Source organism: Tupaia chinensis, unplaced genomic scaffold, assembly GCF_000334495.1.
Source record: "Tupaia chinensis unplaced genomic scaffold, TupChi_1.0 Scaffold000065_1, whole genome shotgun sequence".
NCBI lineage: Eukaryota > Metazoa > Chordata > Mammalia > Scandentia > Tupaiidae > Tupaia > Tupaia belangeri.
Window position 1 is genome coordinate 1,322,300 of NW_006159523.1, and position 25,030 is coordinate 1,347,329.

The following is a 25,030-nucleotide window of genomic DNA, read 5'->3' on the forward strand; positions in this document are numbered from 1 at the left end:
ATGGGAACCAGCAGTTAGCGTAATGGCTATGTCGCTGGACTCCCGCGTAGTCGACCACAGTTCACATCCCGAACCCGGTGGCTTCAAACTCACGCCGGGCGCACGTGCGTGCGTGCCCAAGATCCCGAGAGGAGGATGGAGGAGAAGGGATTGCGGCGTGGCCATCCCCTGGGGATGGTCGCTTTCTTTCTCTATGTCTTTCTCTGTCTGTCTGGTGAGCGCACGCGCCCTATAGTGAAAAAAACCTCTCAAAAAAGAAAAATAATAAACCTAATCATTCTCTTTAGTTTTTATCAACTTTTTTGTCCTTTGCATATATTTTGAAATTTGATTCTTTATTCTGGACAATCAGTTTAAAAGAATTGAGGGGATATTTATGTTTTTAGCAAATTCATTGTTATATAATTTATATACCATATATTTTATTTATTTAAAATATATAATAATGTGGTTTTAGTATATTTAGACATGTGCATTATTACCACAATAATTTACAGATTTTCATCACCTCAGAAAGTAATCCCATATATTTTAGGTCTAATTGGTTATGCTGCAAATTCCCATCTGCAGTCCTTAGTGAGTATTAATGTATGTTCTCTCTTTATAGGTTATCTATAGATTTCCCTTTTGGAAATGTGATATGAAATAAATCATATAGCATTTTATCAATAGTTTCCTTTACATAGCATGTTTTCAAGATTCATCCAAGTTCTAGTAAGTGCTTTACATTTATACAGCTAGAAAGAAATTCCTTTACATGAAATACCATATTTTTTTCAATTATTTGGCAGCCAAGAACCATAATAATGCAGGAGACTACTCCACTCTGACTTTGTCATAAAAGGAATCTTATGGAAAGAAAGTGATGGCTGAAGAATTTTTAGATGGAGGAATGTATTTTTGAAATTAAACCTCCTCCAGATCCTGATTCTTCCAACTCATCCTTACTTTTGTTAGAGTCTTGGCTACTTTCTTTATAACTGGGCAAACCCTCATGCCACCCACACATACTCTCAGGTAGGATTTGTTCCAGTAAAATTCACTTCTTTAAGCTTTGCTTGCATTCTTTGCTTTTCAATATTTTCATTGTGTTATTTTGTGTTATTTCCCAAAGATCAAATGTCTTTTATATTGCATATCCTAATTGGAAAGAGAGTTTCCACTCCCATAACATACTTTAGTACTGAGTTTGGGGGAGAGAGGAAATGATTTCTAAATGTGATCTATTATGCAGAATCAGTAGTGATTACTGTACAGAAGTTCTTTAATTAAAAAGGGCTTCTCAGAGATAGATAGATATTTTGATTAACTGTTGTTCTTTTTTTTTTTTTTTTTTTTTGTTCCTGCCATAGGGCACGTGCACTTGCTGGAAAGTGAGAAATTACCTCCCCAGTGGATTTGGCCCCCTGCAATCCCCTCTTCCAAGTCTCTTCTTGGGATGTTGGACCACATGCACACGTTCCCATACACACGTGACCTTCTGGCCGCCTTTGCCTGGGACTTGACCCCATGGGCCACATGCGAGTCCAGTGTTTTAAGCATCATGCCACCTGCTGGCCCTTTATTGGTTACTGTTTTAAGGCAGTTTCAACATGCAAAAACTAGAATTAAATTCCACATTTAAAAAGTCAGTGTGTATTTAGTTTAATTAAGGTCTTTTGTGAATCAATCAAATGTGTAAAAAAAAATCATGGATTTTTTTTTTTTTTTTTTTTTTTTTTTTTAGTTCCTGCCATAGGGCACGTGCACTTGCTGGAAAGTGAGAAATTACCTCCCCAGTGGATTTGGCCCCCTGCAATCCCCTCTTCCAAGTCTCTTCTTGGGATGTTGGACCACATGCACACGTTCCCATACACACGTGACCTTCTGGCCGCCTTTGCCTGGGACTTGACCCCATGGGCCACATGCGAGTCCAGTGTTTTAAGCATCATGCCACCTGCTGGCCCTTTATTGGTTACTGTTTTAAGGCAGTTTCAACATGCAAAAACTAGAATTAAATTCCACATTTAAAAAGTCAGTGTGTATTTAGTTTAATTAAGGTCTTTTGTGAATCAATCAAATGTGTAAAAAAAAATCATGGAAAGCAACTGTAGATACCAGAGACAGTGTGGCTAGAGGGCAGAAAACGGCAGAGGGTGATAGAGAGGGAATCAAAGGAAAAGAAGAAGAAACATTTCTTTACAAAGTGTCATACCACCCTTTGGCCCTGCCCTGGAAAAAAAGAAATAAGTCTCAAATAATGCCTTTTGAATTGTATCCTCTAGTATTGTAGGAAAGTGCTGTATCATACCTCTGTGAATGTAAAATACCTTCCTGGTACCTGCTTTATGATACATAGTAATGACTGTGCTTTATCAGAGCTGTTTTTAATGATGTTGTTCTACAACGTTTTCTTTCCAGATGATGATTGAGATGCTAATTAAAGAAAACAAACAAACAAACAAACAAAACACTGGTCAGGCACCACGACAATAATAGAACTTTTCTATTTTTCTGGGAATTGTTTTTATGCATTTTCTTTTTTTTTTTTTTTAACACAGTGTGCTAGATGTCTCTGTCATTTTATTCAGATAACTGCAGGCCCTGGAAAAGCTGCTGCTGCTATTAATGTACAACATACTGCTATTATTGGTTTCTCTCTCTATATATAAATATATATATACACACACTTATATATGTTCATATACATATACATCATTTGAATTTTTGGAAACTTTAGCTGTGCTGTCAACTTTGGAAAAGCTATTTCAGTTAACTGTGTTGAGTTGGCATTGTACAGAAATTAACAACCATATTAGTCTACAAATGTTAAACTTATTTCTTTTCCATTTGCACAGGGGCAATGCACTGTATTAAATATGCAAGGTCTTATCTACATGGATTCAACTACAGAAACTAATAAAGTATTATCTAAATAATGAAAAAAAAAGTCAGTATGTGTTTTAAATCAGTAGCGGGATACAAGTGATTTCCATGTCCTTTTCCATACTCTTACATACTCCCCTAGTTTGGAAGAAGGGAAGTAGAAAGAGTACGGTCCTTGTGTTTCAGAAGCAGGACATTCTTTTAATCTGACCAGAGAGGGACAGTTCGAGAGAAAGAGGGAAAGTGAAGGCCAGCTGGCAGGTCCAGGATTCAAACCATGGTCAGCCATGTAGGCGTCCAGTGCCCTTAACCACCATGCCACCTGCCAGTCCTCAGAGAGGCACCTCTAACCTAAGAAAAAGCTGTGCAAGTTGAAGGAGTTCTTTTAACGTGGGCACTGGAAATTCCAGAGAGTTTACAATTTAACATATCTCCTTATTTTATTTTTATCTTAATTTTTTTTTTTTTTTTTTTTTGCAAAGTAAGGATTTAAAAAATTTAAAGGGACCAGCAGTTAGTGTAATGGCTATGTCGCTGAACTCCCATGTAGTTGATCGCAGTTCGAGTCTTGGAACTTGTGGCTTAAGCTCACACCAGGGGCATGTGCGTGTGTGCTCAAGATCCTGAGAGGAGGAGAATGGAGGAGAAGGGATTGCGGTGTGGCCATCTCCCCCCTCCCGGGGGAGGGTGATTTCTTGCTTTCTGTCTCTCCGTCTCTCTGGCAAGCACACATGCCCCGTAACAAAAATCTCTCCAATAAATAAATTAATTAATTAAATATTTCTTACTGTCTTTCTTCTTTGAGAGAGACAGAACAGAAAGAGACAGGCACACCCAGCAGGGGTCTTATACCACCCTCCACCCCAATCTCAGTCAACCCCAGGTGATAGGCAATGTATGCTCAGGTGCCTGCTTACTTAGGGAGCCCTCCTAAGTGGGTCAGCCTCAGAGAGGAGTGTGTTTTTGCTGCAATGCCATAGGCCTCAGTGAGGGTTTTTGTAGTTTTTTGCCCCCACTCCACACCCCATAGGGTATGTGTGCTTGCCGGAAGGAAGGAAAATAAGAAATTATCCCCCCAGAGGATAGCCACACTGTAATCCATTGTCCTTCATTCTCCTCTCAGAATTTTGGGCACACACACACATGTGCCAGTGAGTTTCAAGCCATGAGTTCTGGGACTCAAACTTGGTGCCATATGGAAGTCTAGTGCCTTAACCACTGCGCCCCCTGCTGGCCCCAGGCTTATTTTTAAGCCTCATTCTTTTGGACTTGTTCTCTCTACACTTACAGCGCGAAGTGTTTTATAAGACTGAAAATTCTCACCTTTCCAGTTAGGATATTAAATACAAAATGCCTTTGGTTTTCAGACTTAAATATGAAATAAAATATGTTTTTTGTCACCACCGCTCTTTCTATCTCTTGATAGTGCCACCAAATTTGAAGCAAAATTAACAAATTGGATTTCTCAAATATATTCCATAGGAAGCCAAGGACATCCTCCCCTGGAAGGGAGGGAGGGAAATCATGGTTTTCTAGGACTTAGAAGAGAGAAATTCATCACTATACTTACCCCATAAAAGTACACACATTTTCTTTGCATTGTTATTCCTATGATTCTGATTGATGGTACAGGTGCATCTTGCAATAAGAAAAATAAAATAAAATAAGCTATTGACTAGTAAAAGCCTAGAGAATTTTGCTTCCACTAGAAAATAGTAACCATGGCCCATGCAGGACATTAAGCTAAGTCACTAATTACTACAAAGAGAGAGATCGAGACACAGAATTTATCTGGAAGTTCTGTCCTTCAGATTTGCAATTGTTAATTAGGAAGTCTGCCTCCTCTGCCACCTATTTCTTTGGCTGCACTATATAAACAAATACATCCTGCTTCAGCTTCAGAGACTCTTGCAGCACAGAGATGATTACTTTCTACTTTGTTGGATGAGAAAATGATATGAAAATTAAAATATTTGGGAAGATCATTAATTGAATGGGGTGGCAGAATTTTGTAATGCAGATAACAAAATCTGAGTAAGTAATCTCCAAAACAAGCAGGAGAGGAAGAAGCCAATTCAGAAAGCCAGAGTACAAAGTCAAGACTTTGGAACACTCCCAAGTAAATAGAAACAGAATGACAGTTCAAATAGGCAAATGGAAAGGCCGTTTTGGATGAATTTAAAAGGCAGTGTATTGACTGTGGTAGATTTATCTACAGCATTTCATATGATGCACTGCCAAGGCAATTCTGATGAAAAAACTATGGACACAGTGTACAAAAATGGGTTGACATTACAATAAATAGAATTAAAATATTTCCTTGTTATCCTTGCTGGACAAATTTGTTATACATAATTAAATTATAGTGGGCCATCACGAAATGATTCCAAAAATTGTATGTGGTGCCAAGAACTCATTAAGGATTTTGGTGTGAATCTAAGCTGGAACCATTTAAAAGCATTAACAATTTTTTATGCTTTTACTTTTGGACTTAGAGAAAAATCTGAAATGTGAGAATGGAAAAGACTATAAACAGTCTTGTTATTTTCAATCGGATAATCTTTCTAGTCACTTTTTTTCCTCTAGCACCATGTATTTATCTACAGATCTAAGAGAAGCAGAAAAAAAAATCAGACATTTCAGAACTTTGAGAGAGAAAAGCAAGGTATCGTGAAGGCAAATAAATTAGTGTTATGTGTATGTGTGTTATATTTTATTTAAATTGTGCATTTATATGAAATTTCCCAGTCAATTAATTTCTTTCCTTTAACTTATCTTTCCTTATATTTTTATGCAATTTCCTTTGTTTCTTTCTCTTTGCTTTTTACTTTTTTCTTTTTGCATTTCCTTATTATTTTTCTAATACAATTTGAGACAGGAACTAAAGATATAAAGAGAAAAAGGTAGATGCCCTGATGCAGAGGTGAGAATGGAAAATTACCCACACTGTTGTCAATCACATATCATGTGATAATCCATTAAAGTATGTTAATGTTAACACAGGCTTCTTTGCAACACTATTTGATTTAAATACAGTTGTATTTGAAACTGTAAGAACTGAAACTTAAGTGATAGGCAACTGAAAATAAAGCATCTTCTTGAGATCAAATGGGCTTGACAGACATCTATAGAACTCTCCACCCTAAGACCACAAAATATACATGCATTCTCAGGAGCCAGACAGAGACATTGGGGCGGGGGGGAATGAGACCTCACTTCCCAACAGAGATGGTCATGCCACAGTCCCCTCTACTTCATTCTCCTATTTTGGGAGAATTTGGGGCACATACACACTCACCCCCCCCCCAGTGTAATTTTAAGTTACCAGATCCAAACCTTGAACCACAGTTGATCATGTGGAAATCTAACACCTTAACTATGATACCACCTGATGGCCAACATCTTAATTCTTATAAAAACTACAATGGCAATATTATTTTTTTTTGCCATTCTAGCCAAACATTATGGTAATCTTTGATTTATCTTTTTCTCCTACCCTATATATAAACAAATTGATTTGTTTCAAAATTATATCCAGAATATATTTTAACCTCCTATAAAATAAAAAAAGAATGCTATATTATTTTATTGGTAATGTTCTTAAAGAATGATATCCAATTTGACAATACATATATTAAAACCTACTTATTTTCATTATTCATTACCCAAAAGTGAAATAAAAACATAATGAAATAGATATATGCACTCAATAGCTTGATTAAGAAGAAAGAAGGTCCAAAAGCCAATCCCAATAGTTGTCAAATATGTAGGACAATTCAAATTCTCATAGAGCCCCTATGCAAGTATATATTAGCACAAGCATTTGGGAGAACTGTTTGATACTATTTAATACATTTGACCTCAGTCCCAATGCCTAGTAATTCTACCTCTGGGTTTAAACTCAAATGGAATGTATTCTTTGTAAACAAAGACACACGCAGATATTGTTAAAGAAGTGCTGATAGGAGGCCAGCAGGTGACATAGTGGTCACATACCTGGATTCCCACATGGCTCACCGGTTTTAGCCTGAGACCTGGTGGCTTGAAACTCATGCAGGAGCATGTGCATGCGTACCCAAGATCCTAGGAGGAGAGTGGGCGAAGGGATTGCAATGCGACCATCCTCTTCCTGGGGGGCTGATTTTTTGCTTTCCCTCTCACTGCCTCTGTCTCTATCTCTTTCTGGCAAGTGCCTGTGCCTTATGTTGAAAACCTTTAAAAAAAAAAAAGTGCTGATAATGAACTATAAACCTGGAAATAACTGAAGTGTTTATAAACAAAAAACATGTGGTTTATGATGAAATGAAATACTGAGTTAAAATAGCAAACTGCTTTCACATAAAAAACATAGATAAATATACCAAGATAATATTTAATTTAAAAATCCAGAGACAAAGAAATAGAGACTGTATAATTCTTTTTATACTTAGTTCGAGACCATGGTTAAATAAATCTGGAGACAGAGTCTGAAAATCAGTTACTTTTACTGGTGTGGACAACAATAGTAAAAACTTTCAGAGTGCTGGTAATGGTGGATCTTTTAATCTAGACAGTGGTTACACTAATGTGTTCACTTTGAAAAGGAATACAAGAATCAATACTGAATCAATACATCAATACTGTTTTTCATGTATTTTTGTACATGTATATTCACTTCTTTCTTACTTTTTTTTTAAGTTGCCAAAGGGTGCATGCATAACCAGAGGAAGAGAGAGAGAGAGAATGCACCCCTCCCAGTGGAGTGTTTTCATAATACAACCCCTTCTTAATCTCTCCATCCCATCAGGACTTTGGGCATGCACATATGCACATACATTCCAGCATGTTTCTCAGACTACTGGGGTTGAGACTCAAATTGAGGTAGGTCATGTGGTAAACAGCTCCATTTTCCATTAGGCTATGTGGCTGGACAAATGAATGCTAAGTTTGACATAATGGAATTTTAAGCAATAATTTATATTATTTTTTGACAACTGCTGTTTGAGTTAATGTAAAGATGCATGCTATACAACTGGAAGGAAAAGAATTGGACCCCAAAGTAATTTTTATCTAATAGTTAAGGAATTTGGATTAATATTTGAGTACAGTAAAAATTAGAAAATACATAATTAACTTCAAAGATTTTGAGGTTTTTGAATCATTAAAATATATTGCCTATAGTTTGACTTAAAGTTTTATTTTCTATTTTTAAACCAAGCTGTGATACCTAAAATAAAGCCAGCAAAATTTACGTTGCTAAATATAAATATGTTTCAAAAAGCAAACAAATTAGGTAAAAAATGTATGTGGTGAGTCTCACACTTGAGTAATTGTGGTATCAACAAACAGAAACAAGATTCTCAAATAAAACATAATATTGAAATAAAAATATTTATCATATATCTCAGAAGAGAAGTACAGATGTTTCAAGAAGAAAATATATAACACTAGTAAGAACATAGTATCTCAACATAAATCTTACCATTATCAAAACATATTTCAATTTTATGTTGACATATTATGCATTTATTTACATATTTTTCCATCATAAAATTTTCAAAATGAACATCAGATGTCTGTAACTTAAATTACTATTGCAAGTATTGTTGTGCTGTTAATTTGTTGTTGTTGTTCCTTTTTTTTTTTTTTTTTGGAGAGGTTCTTGCTATAGGGTGCGTGCACTTGCCAGACAGACAGAGAGAGACAGAGAGACAGAAAGCGAGAAATCACCCCCCAGGGGAGATGGCCACGTCGCAATCCCTTCGCCTCCATTCTCCTCTCGGGATCTTGGGCATGCACACACACACACCCGACGTGAGTTTAAGCCACTGGGCCCGGGACTCGAACCACAGTCGACTACGTGGGAGTCCAGCAACATAGCCATTACGCTAGTGCTGTTAAATATTTTTAAATGCTGATAAGTCTACCTATATAGTGAATTGTGTCCTCTCAAACATCATGTGCTGAAGTCTTAGCTCTCAGTAGTTCACAGTGTGACTTCATTTGTATAAGGTCTTTAAAGAGGTAATTAAGGTTATATGAGATTATTTGAGAGTGCACTTATTCAAAATAGTTGGTGTTCTTATAAGAAGAAGACTGTACACACAAATATACTCTTAAAGAAATCCATGTATGTATCTCACTCAAAAGCCATATGGAGAATATGGACACTTGCAAACCAAGAAAAGAGGCCTGAAAGAAAAGAAATGCCCACCACAAGTTGATCTTGAACTTCTAACCTCCTAGAACTTTGACAAAATAAATTAATTTTGTTTCAGTTATCCAGTCTGTAGTATTTTACTCAATGCAACCCCTGCAAGGTATACACAGTGCAAGCAAGCCAAAATAACTGTTTTAGTTTGTTGATGTAGATATTTGATAAATGGAGAATAAGTACTTTGTATATTTCAATTAATTTTTTAAGAATTATGTTGTACCTTATTTTGTACTCTATCCTGAAAATATTCCATGTGCATTTGATAAAAATGTACTTTAAAAAGTTCATAGTGATATAGAGCAATCCAAGTCTGTCTTCAGGTCATTGTTTCTGCTCCCATTCTCTCTGGTTCAGACATGGTTGTGGGTTGATTTGTGGAGGCGGAATGCCAGAAAGTACCAGAAACTATGTGCCATGCAGAGATGAGAGTGGATCTCACTGCTGTTGGAGAAGGCCTTCTGATGCATAAAGGGGTGTAACTCCATGAGGCCTTGCACTCCTGAGACTTCCTCTCGAATGCTGCAAAACTCACAGTGGAAGGGAGCTTAAGCCAGTATAGGGGACTCCCAGGCTCTGTGATGTGACTACATCATAAGGGAGTACATCTTGGTGGGGAGTCACACTCTAGAGGCTTCTTCTCCAGTGCTGCAAAAAACACAAAACGTCTGAAAGAGGTAGCATTCCAATTATTTTATTTCTTTTTTTTCATTTTTAAAGAATTTTTCTTCTTTTATTTTATTTATTTATTTATTTATTTATTTTTTGAGATTTTTGCTATAGGGTGTGTATGTTTGTCAGAGAAACAGAGAGAGACAGAGAGACAGAACTTGAAAAATGAGGTTGAAAAAAAAAAACCTCCAATGTGGCTGGCCATGCCACAATCCCTTCTCCTCCATTTTCTTTTTGGGATTTTAGGCATCCACACTTGGTGTGAGTTTCAAGTCACTGGGTACAGAACTCAAATCACAGTTGACCACATTGGAGTCCAGTGCTTAAGAACAATGCCACCTGTTAGCCCCTTTTAAGAAAGTTTAAACTGATAACAATTTCAATATCATACCAAAACTCTACCTCTTTAGATCACTATTTCTCGCTACTTTATGTTAGTAAAGTCAAAATTGTATCTTTATATATTATATACTCATTCATAGAGATTTATATTTTTTTAATTTTTTTTTTTGTCATTTAAATTCTATGTGTCAAAATTACAGTAGTGGGCCAGTGAAGAACACAGTGGTTAGAGTGCTGGACTCCCACATGGCCTACCATGGTTTGAGCCCTGGACCTGGCCTCTTAAATACTAACTATGTTTGGTATGTGTACAAGTACGCCCCAAATTCCAATAGGAGAATCAGGAGAAGGAACTGCAGCATGACCAACGCCCTGTGGGGGAGCAGTGATTTATCAGTTTCCTTCCCTTCCTCTCTCTCTCTCTCTGCTTCTCTCTTGTGAGTGCATGTGCCTTATGGCAAAAGCCTAAAAATAGAAAATACAATAGTACAAGTTACTATAATTGTACATGTATTTTACTTTATGAAGAACCTTTTATTTTCATGTGACTTTGTGTTATGCTCTAAGATTCTATTATTACAACTTAAATATTTCTCTCTTGTATTTCTTGTAGCTAAGGTCAAATAGTAATAAAATTTCTCAGTTTTTGTTTGTCTGAGAAAACTTTAATTTATCTTTAATCTTTGAGGGACAGTTATGTGAGAAGCAGTGTTCTTGTCTGACACTTTGTTGGTTTTCATTTGTTTCCCCCTTCAAATTTTGAATATATTGTCCCACTGCTTTCTGTCCTGAAATGTTTCTACTTAGAAATCCACTCATAGTCTTATGCAAACTCTCTTGTATGTGATGCATTGCTTCTGTTTTTGCTGTTTTAATGATTCTGTCTTTGACTTTAAGCAATTTAATTTTAATGTATATTACAGTTTTATTTTAATATTTCTCTTGATATTCTTAGAGTTTCTTGAATCTGCATGGTCATTTTTTTCCTCAAACTTGAGTTTTTGCTCATTATTTCATTAAATAATCTTCCTCTTTATTTTCCTATGTTTTCTCCTTCTGGAACATTTATAATTTGTGTATTCATGTACTTGATATCATATCATGAGTCTCTTAGGCTTTCATTGTTTCTTTCTTGTTTTTTACCTCTGGTTCAACTTCAAAGACCCTTTCTCCAAGTTTGTTGATTCTCTTTTTTCTGCCTCATGAAATCTATTGTCAAGTATTTCTAACACAATTTTCAGTTCTATTACTGTATTTTTCAACTCTCCCCCTGCCGCACCCATGTTGAAATCAGAAGAAAGAGAACTCTAGAATGAGTTTGCTTTGTGATAAAATTTAGGAGTAAAAAAGAGTTGGCATGAATTGGAATGACAAGACATGGGTAGTTAATTTGTTAGGAGGCGCCAGAATCAGAAACAACTTAGTGTACGTTCAGACTTGAATGCTTATCCACACACTAAAGTTAGAGATATCTGAAAGCAATGGATATAAAACCCAGGGATTCAAAGAAGTGTTCAATGTTAACATATAAATTTGAGATTCCTCAGACTATAGAGACTACTTAAAACTAAAACCCTACAGAAACATTGGAGAAGTTCATGCAAATATAAGAGAAAAGCAGTTTAAAGGCTTATCCATGGTTTACTGTAATGTCCAGAATATGGATCACTACAGAGAAATTCATAAAGGAGAGTGAGTAGTAGATGAAGTAGGAGAAAGAGAAAATAAAAATGGTATAAAGGAATTCAAAATTGTGGCACATATATTCAATGGAATACTATTCAACCATAAAGAAATCCCTGGTTTTTGACAGGAAGTGGATGAATATAGAAGATTTACTGCCGAGTGAAGCAAGCCAGGCTATGAAGGAGAGGCGTATGTCCCCACTTAATATATACCGAGCGCCCAACTTTGTGACTGAAACTAATTGACTAAAGGATATAGAAACACAGTGTATAGATGTAAATACCAGATATAGTGTGTGTGAAAGAGGAAGGTCTGAGGAAGGACATTTAGAAGAAAAATAGGGAGGCAAAGCATTAATGGTACAAAGAAACGTGGTATTATCTGTTGAAGATATGTTGTAGTTTTATCAACTGTACTAGGGAGAAATTTTCACCTGTTGAAATATCCATTTTGTAAGCCAAATAATGATGTGGTTGAATGTATAAAAGAAAATGAAATGAAAAAATAAAAAAGGAGTGTTTCAGAGAGAAACTAGTATTCAAGTGCGTTCAGTAGATCAAGGAAGACATTAAGTAACCTTGAGAAGGGCAGTTTTGGCAAAGCGTGTGAGTGAAACAGATTGAAGACAGTTAAATAAAGAATGAAGAAAGATGACATTTAAAACCTGTATGTATGTATAAATATTTTTTTTCCTCAAGTGCATTATAAGAGAGAAGAAAAATAGGGAAAAGGCTATATATATAAATATTTTTTTTCTTGAGTGTGTTATAAGAGAGAAGAAAAATAGGGAAAAGGCTAGCAAGTAAATTTGCAAAACAGCCCTTTATACTACATATGGTAAAAATAAATTATCCATTTTATTTTAACATTTGAAGATTATATTTTTAAGTTTTTTTAAGTCCCCCCCCCCATAGGGCATGCATGCTCAGGAAAGATAGAAAGATAGAGAGAAAGAAAGTGAGAAATCACCTCCTTAGGGTGATGGCCATGTTGCAATCCCTTCTCCTCTATTCTCTTCCTGAAATTGTGGGCACACATGCACACATATCTGGTGTGATTTTCAAGCCACTGGGTCCAGAACTTCAACGATGGTCAGCCATGTAGGAGTCCAGCATCTTCACTACTACTCCACCCACTGTTCCCTGGAGATAATTGTTTTATGTTTAGATGTTATACAAAGAATGATTGTAATGACAAGAATTTCAGATCCAGAAAGTGGAGGAATCTGTTTAATGAGAAATCTGTGGAGATGGGGCCCAGAGTGTAGCTTGGTTAAGGCAGCCAGATTTCACATAGCCAACTGTGTACTTCCTGAGTCCCAGACCCAGTGGTTTGAAAATCGTGTTGGATTTCACTGGCTTATTTAGATTGCAATTTTCAATTTTTAATGTTTGGGCAATCTTTTCCACCTTCCCCTAATCCTAATTCCTGTAGATTTATTGATGTTGAAACAATACTTTCTCATGATGTCACAATGCTTTTTATAGGCATTCTTTTCAGATGTATTAAACAAGCAAAAACTCTTCCCCCAAAAAAAGAAAAGAAAGAAGAAAATCATGCTGGGCGCATAGGCATGTGTGCCCAAAATCCCAAGAGGAGAATAGAGAAAAAGGAATTGTGGCATGGCAAGAATCCCTGAGGGGTTGATTTTTCACTTTCTTTTTAACTATCTATCTGTTGAGCACATACATTCTATAGTAAACTAAAAAAAAAAACCAACAACAACAACAACAACAACAAACTAAAAAACTTAAAAATATTTTAAACTTTACACATTGTAATTAGGTGAGATAAATTCTTTTTTTTTCTAATTCTTTTTTTCTTTTTTCTTTTTCTTTTTTTGGAGAGTTTTTTGCTATAGGGCACGTGTGCTCGCCAGACAGACAGAGAGAGAAAGAAAGACAGAAAGTGAGAAACCACTCCCCAGGGGGGATGGCCACGCCGCAAGCCCTTCTCCTCCATTCTCCTCTTGGGATCTTGGGCACGGACGCACATGGGCCCGGTGTGAGTTTAAGCCACCAGGTCCAGGACTCGAACTGTGTCGACTACGTGGGAGTCCAGCGACAGAGCCATTACGCTAACTGCTGGTCCCTAGGTGAGATAAATTCTTAAGAAGTGCTATATGAAATTACACATTAGAAAGATATATTTAAGACATTTCTATTTGATAAGTAGGCTAATTTAACTGGCTCATGAAATTTCTTCTTTTGTTTCAGGATCCAATTTTATTTGGTTAAAATGTGGATTTTTAAAATTTTATCTATTTATTTATTTTATTATTATTCATACATTAAATTGCTATACATCATTTAGATTGTGAAGAGACTTGGCCCAGCATGATATACACCGTAGTTGGAAATATCGATAATAACACTGAATGTCAAAGGGTTACATTCTTCAATCAAAAGATACAGACTGGCTTGTGAAATTTCTAAATCACAAAGTTAATTTTTTATCATTTTAAAATTATTTAAATGATTAGGATATAAAAGTAGTGAAGCAAACTCATATTTGTGTTAACGCAATATTGATAAGCATCATTATTTTAGAAGTCGCAATACTTAGCAACTATTGGAGTTAAACAATGATATGCTTTATATCTCATAAAAATTCATGTTTGTAAACTAACTTTCCAGTCTATTGTAACAAAATCAGTATGGCTCTCCTGAACCATTTGTATTGTTATACATAATACTTTCTTTGTATTATTGTCTATATATTATTTATAATATATTCTGTCCTCTTGCAACCATCAGGCATTTTTTTCTTACCAATTAATAATACACAATTTTCATCACTGTACAGGGTTTTCCTAACTCATATTTTCAAAATGGTAAAATAATTGTTCTAAAATGACTATTTTTTAAAGAATTATTTTAACTTTATTATTATTATCATTATTATTTTCCAGTTTGATCAGAGAGACACAGAGAGAGAAAGAGGAAGTGAGAAAGCGAGCCACCTGGTCCGAGACTAGAACCGTGGTCAGTCATGTGGGAGTCCAGCGCTTTAACCACCATGCCATTTGCCGGCCCCCCTACAATGACTATTTGAACACAAAATTAGAAAAAAAAAGTAACAATAAGAAAAAAAATAGTTATGGTGAAATGTGTCATTGTTATGCATCTTTTGATAAATAATCTCTGAATATACGGTATATTAACAAAAAAAAATTTTAAGTACCCCTACAACAATTTAGATTGTGTCAATGATAGTGGATCAATTCCCCCTCACATTGTAAGAGACTAATAAGAAAGTTTCAAACCAAGAATTATATGTTGATTAAAAAAGAGACATTTTCTTCCTGTCCAGAAGATATAACTTCATTATGCAAACTGGTATTATTTGAATGCATTCTCTGATTCCATCAAATTGTACTGTTTCTGAGCTGGTCTTTGAATCATAGATTGCTTTTGTTTGAAAACATGTGAACATATTATCAGCACACAAAGATAAAAGTAAATTTTATATAGTTTGTATTCTATTCTCTATGGTCTTACTCTATAACTGTAGAGATAAAAAATACATATTAAAGTTTATAAATATACATATAAGGGCAAGTCACTTTAAAGATGATAATGTAGAAGAAATTCGTTTACAAAACCCACCAAACTTATAGATTCGCAGAACACATTTAAGGTGATGCAAGAAGCATGGCTAAAGGCTATGTTGCAGAGATCCTGTCATGTAGAATTCACAGACGTTTCTCTTGATAGCCTCAGCCTTCCCCTGCAAGATTCTTTGTACTTCTCTGGGTAGAGTAGATTAGGACAGCAAGACATACAGGCTGATACAACATCAAGAACAAAGATTAGCCTTTAGCAAGTGAATGATTTTTAGTCAGCTGAAATGGAAGTTCTGGAAATCAATGTCGAGTAGTTATCTGCAGACAGACTGTGGCAACAACTTGTTTAAAACAGAACATTCATAGGCAACAAGACATTTGAATAAAACTGTTATAAGACATGTTTCATTTCAACATTCATTTTCTATGAGTCATTCATTTTCTATTTTTCATTTATTGAAAGTCAATTTTATAACCTGATTAATTACCTAGCAATGTGACAACACACACACATATTACTAGTGCAGTAGTTTCTTTAAACACACACATACACACACACACACACACACACACACACACACACACACACACACGAGTTGAGGAGTCCTATTTACTGCTCCAGTACTGTTTTTCTTTGTTGCATTCTTGTCAGGTGGAAAGGGAACTGTACCTAATACTCACATGCAGTAACTAATTTGAAAACTCTGAAGCTCTGTATTGAGCTTCAGTGTAATACAATCTATCAGAAATTAAATAAATTTTCAAAAAATTATATGAAGAAAAATTACAGCAGGGAGTATCTGAGCTACCCCAAACCGATACTGTTGACTCCTAGTCCCTAGTCTGATTTCATACACAGGGAATGAATCATGTAAAGTCTGGACTTCCCTCCACATTTTATCCCCATGCAAAAATATGAAATATACAAAGAACACATCAATTATTTTATTTTCTTTATATTTTACTCAGTTAAAGATAATTTTTAGGAAAACAATGCTGACAGTACATGTCAGTAAGAACTTATTGTGTGTTAGTCTCAAGGCTATTTGAATATTGCTTCACATTTTACTGAGAATAATCCATTTGATTGCCTATGAACAGTGTTTTGATCAATTAAATGCAAATATTCAATTAAATAAACATTTAATAATAAGTTTTTCATAAAAATTAGTTTTGGGCAACAGTGAAGATTCAACTAGGGGTCACACACAGCATAATGGAGATTATAGTTCTTATTTGGATACTTGAAGTTATGTTAGGTAAAATTTTGAGTCTCTTAACTGTATGAACCCTCCCATGCGGGCGTCACTAAATTACAAGATCAAGTCAAATGTCAGTCATACAGTCTGTTTATGCAAAACCAATAGGATTATAAAGGTTGATTCATGTATGCCCAAAAGGACCAACAGGATGGAGAAATGGCGGAGAAGGGATTGATACTAACCACACCCCTTTCTCCTCTCTCCATCTCTCTGGTGAGTGTATATGATTTCTATCAATTAGAACAAAATTGTCTAATATTTTAATCATATTTTATTTTCTTAAATAAAACAAATTCAATTTATTTAATTATGAGCTAATTATTTCTTATGGTGACATTTAGTTTATGTAACTGTTAACATATGCATATATGTGATACCTTTTGTCTTTCAGATAAGTAGAATTAAAGAAAGCAACTATATTGTTTGTTTTCTGGAGCTCGGCTGGCATTAAAATAGATATTTCTTCTCATGGGATGGCTGACCCACCAGCAGGAGTCTAACAGGACTATGACTCTCATTTGGCAGTCAGTTTAGTGTGTTTGAGCTGCTATAACAAAGTAACATAGAGTATGTGGGCTTGTAAAAATAGAAATATATTTATTACAGTTGTAGAGGCCTGACATCAAGATCAAAGTACAGGTTTGATGTCTTCTGGGTTCTGGTTCATAACTGATTCTTTCTAGCTCTGACCTCATGTGATGAAAGAGTCAATGTAGGTCTCTGGGGCCTCTTTTATAGAAGCTCTAATCTCATGTATAAGAGGGCTCCTCCCTCATGACCCAATCACCTTCCAAAGACTCCACCTTCTAGAATCATCAAGGGATTGGTTTCAACATGTAAGTTTGGAGGAGAAGCAAACATTCCCACTATAGAAGTCACTTGTACAGTGAAAAAAAAAGTAAGCTCCAAAATGTGTCAACTATATAATCGCTTTATACTGAAAGATAAATTCTTCAAATTTATTAAAGGAACAACTCCATAAATTCTTTATTTCTGGTCTTTTTCATTTTCTGAATTTAAAATTGTTTCAGGATTTAGTATTTGTAATGAAAATTAGTTTCAGTATTTGTAATGAAAACTAGGCCTTTAATATGACAGATGCAAAACTACAAAGATTAAATTGACAAAAATAGGAAACACCTGGTAATATTACTTAGAGTAATTCAAGACTGAAATTAGTTCCACTGTGCACCTACACACTTGCACACACAATATAAAAACGTATATATTCAGCGACTCCAAAAAGTTCATGGAAACAATGGAATTAGAGTACAAGTTTATTGGGATCAGCAGATGGTGTAATGGTTATGTCACTGGACTCCCATATAGCTGACCATGGTTTGAGTTCAGACCTTGAGTACTGAAACTCACACCAGGGATGTGTATATACATGCCCAAAGTCCAAGAGGAGAATGGAGGAGAAGGAATTGCACCATGGCCATCCCTTATGAGGGGTGATTTCTTACTTTCTGTCTCTCTGTCTCTATCTCCAGCAGCATACATGCCCCATGGAAAAAAATGTCTCTAAAAAAAGAAGAAAATAAAAGTTTAATTTGATGCAAGAAAATTAAAATCCATGTATAATATTTTTAAAACATTCATTTTCTATGACCTTTTTGAGGACACCCCCCATATGTGATTATTTTAAATAAAGTTTGGCAAGAGAATTAATATAGTCAACCTACCGTCAGGTTACGATGTAAATGTATTAAGGACCATTTTAATAATTAATTTACCGGGACCAGCAGTTAGCGTAATGGCTATGTCGCTGGACTCCCACATAGTTGACCGTGGTTCAAGTCCCGGACCCGGTGGCTTAAAACTTACTCTGGGTGCATGTGGGTTTGTGCCCAAGATCCCAAGAGGAGAATGGAAGAGAAGGGATTGTGATGTGGCCATCCCTCCTGGAGGGTGATTTCTCGCTTTCTGTCTTTCTATCTCTCTCTGTCTGGTGAGTGCATGCACCCTATAGCAAAAACTTCTAAAAAAAAGAGAATTAATTTACCTAGCAAATCCTTTAACTTTTGAGATTTTCTCCACTATGAGAAAAGAAAGAATACATAACAGTCTTATTAGTTTCTCCCTCATGTGTGAAAACTATCACACAAAGTGTTTGTAATTCTCTTGACCTCAAATTTGGGACCACACTACAAAATTTAGGATATTTATTTTTATAATGAAAAGTGCCTTCCTTTTTTCCAGCTTGATATGACTTGAGATCAGTGGATGGCAGCAAACACAATTATTAAACAAATCAGAGAAAACGTTCATAATTTGCTCAGTTCTAAATTACTTTAATATTTAAACCCTGGCCTCATGGAAAGTTTCAGGTGGCAAAATATGAACTTATATTAAAATGCAAATGGAGGATTAAATAATTGAGTAAATTAAATAATATGTATTCTCTATTTTTTATACCTACTTGAATATCAAATATAAAGGTAAAGATAATTTATCCTAAAAGTTTCAAGGACTTGTTAAAAATGTTCTCAACCTTTAATCATTTCTTTCTAAATTTGTCTAACTATGGATCACTTCATCATTTTCTGCCTCTTTTTTTCTTTTTTTGTTATATGGTTCAGGTGCTCTCAGGAGAGAGACAGAGAGAGAGAGAGAAAGTGAGTTATCACCCCATGCCATGTCAAAATCCCCTCTCCATTCTCCTCTTCGGGTTGTGGGCATGCATGCACATGTGTCCTGAGTGTTTTCCAAGCTACCAGGTCTGGGACTTCAACTGTGGGTTCAGCCATAGGGGATCCATTTGCCTCCAAGCTACCTGCAGGTCTTAGTTTTTTTATCTTTCCTTTTTTATTGTTTTTGACGAGTTTAATTTATTTTGTATATGTGTATGTGTGTAAATACACACACACACACACACTTGATCTATAAAACTATAATCTAGAATAAAATTAATCAAAATTTTCATTTGAAAATTTGAAAAGTTATGAATGCATATAAATAGTTATGATCAAGCATATATATATTCATTCCACATAAACAATACTACATGACTGTTTGTGCATATATATGTATATATAGTAACATAATAGTGCGTGTGGTGGTGTCTTATAGACAATAAGCATCTATTCAACTTCTCTAATATAAGGACCATCTTAAAATTATGTTGCCAATTTTATCAGTGAAATACCTAGATTCTCCATTAATAACAATAATAAGAAATTTTGTTCATAGACACATAATTGAGGATTTTAATTTTTTAAAAATCATCTATGTGTGTGTTTATATATGTATATATACATGTATGTATCTGTAATGTGCTTATGGTTTACTTTCAGAAAAAGGAAGAACAGGTTTTCTTTCTTATAGTAGTGTTAAGGTAAGGTCTTATCTAAAATAAATTTATATCATTCGAGAAATGATTATTCAAAGAAATACACAATTTTATTATGTTCTTAAAAATGGTGTGCATTTTATTTCTCAGAACCTATGCCACAGTAAATATAGCAAAATTTCTTAGTAAATTATAGGAGTAGTGAGTTATCTTCTTCCTCAAGACAGCACTGATTTTTTCTGCAGTATGTATCTGCTAATTCATGAAAGGGAGTTATTCCTTTCACTCTCCTATGAGCCAAGGGATAAGAATAGCATCCTGGTGTCACTGATGTCAGTCGCACATTCCAGATTGTGAGATTGTGCTTAAAAAGGCAGGGGTTTTTTTTATATATAGGATGACCTAAGTAACTGCTTCTTTCTTTTGATTAACATTTATGAAAAAAGCAGCAAGGTAGCTAAATCCTTCTGTACCAAATATATAATTGCTCACAACTATACAGCTAGAGGGAATGGTAAATAGGGACCTGAGCCAGAAACCAGCTCTGCTTTTTTCTTTGAAATATAATTCAAGGGGCTAGACCTGTAGTCTAATGATTAAAGGACTCATATCCCATATGGCTGACCATGGTTCAAATCCCATCTAAGTGGTTTAGCTTGAAAACTATGCCAGAGGCATATGCACACCTGCCCAAAATTCCACAAGATGAAGAAATAAAGGAGAAAGAATTGTGGTATGACCATGCCCCATTGAGGGGTGCTTTCTCTGTCTCTTTTCTCTCTTTGTGTCTGTATCTCTTTGGCATGCATCCTTGCTTTATGACTATTAAAGACATGTGTGTGTGTGTGTGTGTGTGTGTGTGTGTGTGTGTTTATATATATAAAATTTGAGAACTTTTACTCTTTTTATGGAAATGTTATTCTCAATTAGGAAGATAAATTGAATGAAACTGGAAAAACAGAGTTGTCATCCCCATTAGGATTTTTAAGCAGCTTTTGGTAAAATGATAACCCAATAGAAAAGAGTTTCTTGTCTCTTTAGCATAATGAAATTTTAACTAAATAAACTGTAAGTAAACTAACTTGAGTCATGATCTGTTAAAGGTGTGAGTGATACATAAAAGCCCTCTATTTTGTGCAGAAAACCCAGCGGCCATCTGCTGCCTACTTTTGGGAAAGTTAGGATTCCTTTCTGTCTCCTATTCATCCTCCTGCCAACACCCACCTCTCCAAATCCCCAGAGAGAGGTCCGAGTTCTTATAATAATGTTCGGCTTTTAAGTAGGTTTTTCATAGCGCTTTTATAAAGTGTTTTTCTGCACTTTGGTGGAGAAACTCATGTACTTTTTTGGAGGTCGTTCTTTACTTCCACAAACTGGTGTGTTGATTCTATAGGGGAATTCAGGCAGCATGCTATTCCTAGCCATCGTAAGATATTCAAGCAGACAAAAACTTCTGAATCACACTAAATTGGGTTTATACCAGCTTAAATCATTACAAGCTTTAAGTGACCTCTCACAAATTCAATAATTCTAAAGTTCAACACTGACACTAATAAAATAGGATAATAATAGCACTTTTTGTTGTAATTAAATGAATAATTTGACCAAAGTATTTGGCACAAAGAAATTTTACAGTTAAAGTACTTTTCATTTTTCATTTGTTTTTCCCTTCCTTCTGTGAATGAGAAATGCCACAAATAAATGAGCATCATTATGAATTAAATTATGAATTGCTTTCTTTGTCATAAGATCTTTATATGAGACATCATGAGTTTATATCTTTTTTCTTTAATTATTACTATTATTATTTTGCTTTATACAAGTTGGACCTTACCACAATGGCCCACAAAGTTCCTCTGGCAACATCTGTTGCACTCTAAGCAATTACTCTACAAAGATTTGGGATATAATCCATTCTGAACAAAAGATTTTCTCTTTTGTCTGATATATATTGTCTTCTAGAATCAAGAAGTTGCCATATGAATATTTTTCTATCAAAATCAGAAATGGACTAATTAAAATTACTATATTATTAAACAGACAACATCATACAAGAATGCACAAGAAAGCCAAAAATGACACTTTTCTAGATACCCCATCTAAGTGGTTTAGCTTGAAAACTATGCCAGAGGCATATGCACACCTGCCCAAAATTCCACAAGATGAAGAAATAAAGGAGAAAGAATTGTGGTATGACCATGCCCCATTGAGGGGTGCTTTCTCTGTCTCTTTTCTCTCTTTGTGTCTGTATCTCTTTGGCATGCATCCTTGCTTTATGACTATTAAAGATGTGTGTGTGTGTGTGTGTGTGTGTGTTTATATATATAAAATTTGAGAACTTTTACTCTTTTTATGGAAATGTTATTCTCAATTAGGAAGATAAATTGAATGAAACTGGAAAAACAGAGTTGTCATCCCCATTAGGATTTTTAAGCAGCTTTTGGTAAAATGATAACCCAATAGAAAAGAGTTTCTTGTCTCTTTAGCATAATGAAATTTTAACTAAATAAACTGTAAGTAAACTAACTTGAGTCATGATCTGTTAAAGGTGTGAGTGATACATAAAAGCCCTCTATTTTGTGCAGAAAACCCAGCGGCCATCTGCTGCCTACTTTTGGGAAAGTTAGGATTCCTTTCTGTCTCCTATTCATCCTCCTGCCAACACCCACCTCTCCAAATCCCCAGAGAGAGGTCCGAGTTCTTATAATAATGTTCGGCTTTTAAGTAGGTTTTTCATAGCGCTTTTATAAAGTGTTTTTCTGCACTTTGGTGGAGAAACTCATGTACTTTTTTGGAGGTCGTTCTTTACTTCCACAAACTGGTGTGTTGATTCTATAGGGGAATTCAGGCAGCATGCTATTCCTAGCCATCGTAAGATATTCAAGCAGACAAAAACTTCTGAATCACACTAAATTGGGTTTATACCAGCTTAAATCATTACAAGCTTTAAGTGACCTCTCACAAATTCAATAATTCTAAAGTTCAACACTGACACTAATAAAATAGGATAATAATAGCACTTTTTGTTGTAATTAAATGAATAATTTGACCAAAGTATTTGGCACAAAGAAATTTTACAGTTAAAGTACTTTTCATTTTTCATTTGTTTTTCCCTTCCTTCTGTGAATGAGAAATGCCACAAATAAATGAGCATCATTATGAATTAAATTATGAATTGCTTTCTTTGTCATAAGATCTTTATATGAGACATCATGAGTTTATATCTTTTTTCTTTAATTATTACTATTATTATTTTGCTTTATACAAGTTGGACCTTACCACAATGGCCCACAAAGTTCCTCTGGCAACATCTGTTGCACTCTAAGCAATTACTCTACAAAGATTTGGGATATAATCCATTCTGAACAAAAGATTTTCTCTTTTGTCTGATATATATTGTCTTCTAGAATCAAGAAGTTGCCATATGAATATTTTTCTATCAAAATCAGAAATGGACTAATTAAAATTACTATATTATTAAACAGACAACATCATACAAGAATGCACAAGAAAGCCAAAAATGACACTTTTCTAGATACTAAAAGAGAAAGGGAAGGAATGGGTGAGGAATGCCATTATACTCAAGGCTCTACACTACAGCTATGTGTGCTTCTATGGTTATGACTCTTATACCTGCCTCCCAAATTGCATTCTCTCTTTTGTATAAGAAGAATAGAGAGACTTTATCCTGACCCTGACCGTGAGTCATTCTTTTCCAGTAATAAGAAGGGATTCCACCTATTCAGCCAGCACTCACAGCTCATCAGGAGGTGCGGCAGAGAGTAGTGATCTCCTCTTTCCCATTCAGCTGTCATATTGTCTACTTCTCCAGATCATCCTTTCATTCTTACATCAGAGCAGAGGTGCTATGCAGGGTTATTTTTGCTTTTTAAATAAACATTTCTTGAGATCACTACCTAAAATTAAATGTAAACAATTAAACGAATTCACCAAATACCTCTTACTTTGGCAGTTGCATATTTTTAAGGCATGCTTATTTAAGCTGAAAGTGTACAATCTCTTTTCTCCATTACTTTCTTTCTTTCTCGTTCTTCTTTCTTTCTTCCTTTTTTAAATTTTGCAATAGGGTGCATGCACTTGGTAGATTGAGAAAGATAGCTGGCCCGTCCTTTTTTTTCATTTTCTACCCTTTGTGAAGAGAGTGACAACTGCAACTCTAAGAATGTCTATCATGTCATAGACCCTCTGCAAATATATGAAAACAGCTGGAATTCAGACTATGGTTTAGCAATGAAAAGTGATGAATTAGCATGAGATGAATTAAAAGAGATGAATTAGATTTCTCTGCTTGCCTAGTTCTGGTTGTATTGTTACTTATGTCTGAGGAGAAAAACACTCATAAGTTTTTCTGCTGATGCTGAACCACTGTTCTTGGCCAAGTTTCCTGCATTTCAGGTTATCTTAAATCTAGCAAGGTCTCTGAATGTGTTTAGCTTTTATCACATAGCAGCAAGAAAAAGAAAGTCTAAGTGAAATGAAAAGAGTTGCTAAAGATTTTCGGCTGCCTAACATTTAGTGAATTTGCAAATAAGTATACAGTGATAGTCAGAGGCTAGGACTCCAGGACTCCATAGCAAGAGGACATGCAGTAAATAGCATGGGCTGTGACAAAAGTGTAAAAGTGTCTTTTTTTTTTGAGAGAGATTTTTGCTACAGGGCATGTACACTTGCCAGAGAGACAGATAGACAGAAAGCAAGAAATCATCCACCCAGAGGGATAACCACACCTAAATCCCTTCTCCTCTGTTGTCCTCTCTGTATTTGGGGCATGCACACACACACGCTTGTCGTGAGTTTTAAGATGCCAGGTCCAGGACTTGAATGATGGTCAACTACGTGGGAGCCCAGCGATGTAAATGCGATGCCATCTGCTGGTCCCCAAAGTGTCCCTATATTAATAAGCAGCAATTCTGGATAAGATTGAATCAAGATCGCCATATTCTAAAAATGTATTTCCAGGCCAGTTGATGCGTACTGGTGAAGACAGCTAGATACTTATTGTGTGGTTTGAGTCCTGAACCCAAGGACTTGAAAAGTGCACTGGTATGTGTGCTTGAGTGCCCAAAATCAAGAGAGGAGAATGGAGGAGAAGGGATTGTAGTGTGGCCATTTGCCTCTCTCTCTCTCTTTCC